The sequence below is a fragment of the Heterodontus francisci genome, unplaced genomic scaffold (assembly GCF_036365525.1).
Source record: "Heterodontus francisci isolate sHetFra1 unplaced genomic scaffold, sHetFra1.hap1 HAP1_SCAFFOLD_255, whole genome shotgun sequence".
Taxonomy (NCBI): domain Eukaryota; kingdom Metazoa; phylum Chordata; class Chondrichthyes; order Heterodontiformes; family Heterodontidae; genus Heterodontus; species Heterodontus francisci.
In genome coordinates, this window is record NW_027142012.1 from 1,862,724 (window position 1) to 1,863,730 (window position 1,007).

Sequence of the window (1,007 nt, forward strand, 5' to 3'; positions counted from 1 at the left end):
TCTTTTCTTCCTTCTTCTCTTCTTTCCATCAGTTTCTCTTTTCTGTCCCAGATCAATATAATGATGAGAATCCCAATTTAATCTGCTGTGTCTGGTGTTTTATCCATTCCAATCAAAATTTCAACATTCCAATCAAATCTATTTGTTATTCCACAGTGTCTCTCCATATGTTTTATTCTGTTGTATTCTCTCACAGTCTGTTTGATGATCAATGTTACATCTCACTCTCTGTTCTGGTGAAGATCAGAAGCAGTGATATCTGTTTACATCACCCGACAAGTCGGCCTGAGGCTGTGCCTCACTGATCATGTGGAGTTAAAGCAATTCTTCCAGTCAGTTAGTTCAGTTGTCATTTCATGAGAAATTCGGTCATCATGACTTCGTCAGTGACCTAATGGTTCAGGTGTCTGAGTGATGTTAATCATGATGTGATGAAATGATTGTATGTTCCAGTCTTTCCGTGGTGGGTTTTCACACTGAGTAGACACGTGTTGGACATGGTCTGGAAATGTTTCACACCGCTCCATTCCCAACTTCATTTACTGACAGAAGATATATTTCCATCATTACACAGCTGGCTGCACAGCCAGAAGCTGTGCTGAAGGTGACAGCTATGCCTATGCAATTGACAAGGTGGCTGAGAGGTTAAGGCGATGGACTGCTAATCTATTGTGCTCTGCACACGTGGGTTGGAATCCCATCCTTGTTGCTAGTGTATGAACTGTTCAGTGTATTGTTTATGTGTAAAGTCAGCCTCGAAACCTGTTCTTGTCAATGTCCAGACAGTGATTCCAGAATTTGTTGTACTTTATTAAAATTGAGACAGACAATTGGAATTCTTCACCCAAACTGCACTGGAATGAAGATCAAATAGGGATCACGAAACGGAGCAGGATCTTTCCCCCCCTCCTTCCTTCCATCTTTACTTTCTCTGAATTTGCACCAAGTGAAAGACAAATGGGAAAAGCAAATGGCGAGGGAGCAGATGCCGAAAATTATCCTTTGGC

General features: G+C 41.5%; 1 non-coding gene across 1 annotated transcript; it reads left to right on the forward strand.

The window, feature by feature from the left end:
• The first annotated feature begins 627 nt into the window (after positions 1–627).
• On the forward strand, positions 628–709 carry trnas-gcu (transfer RNA serine (anticodon GCU)). The gene has a single exon. It is a non-coding gene; the product is annotated as a tRNA-Ser (tRNA).
• Positions 710–1,007: the final 298 nt, after the last annotated feature.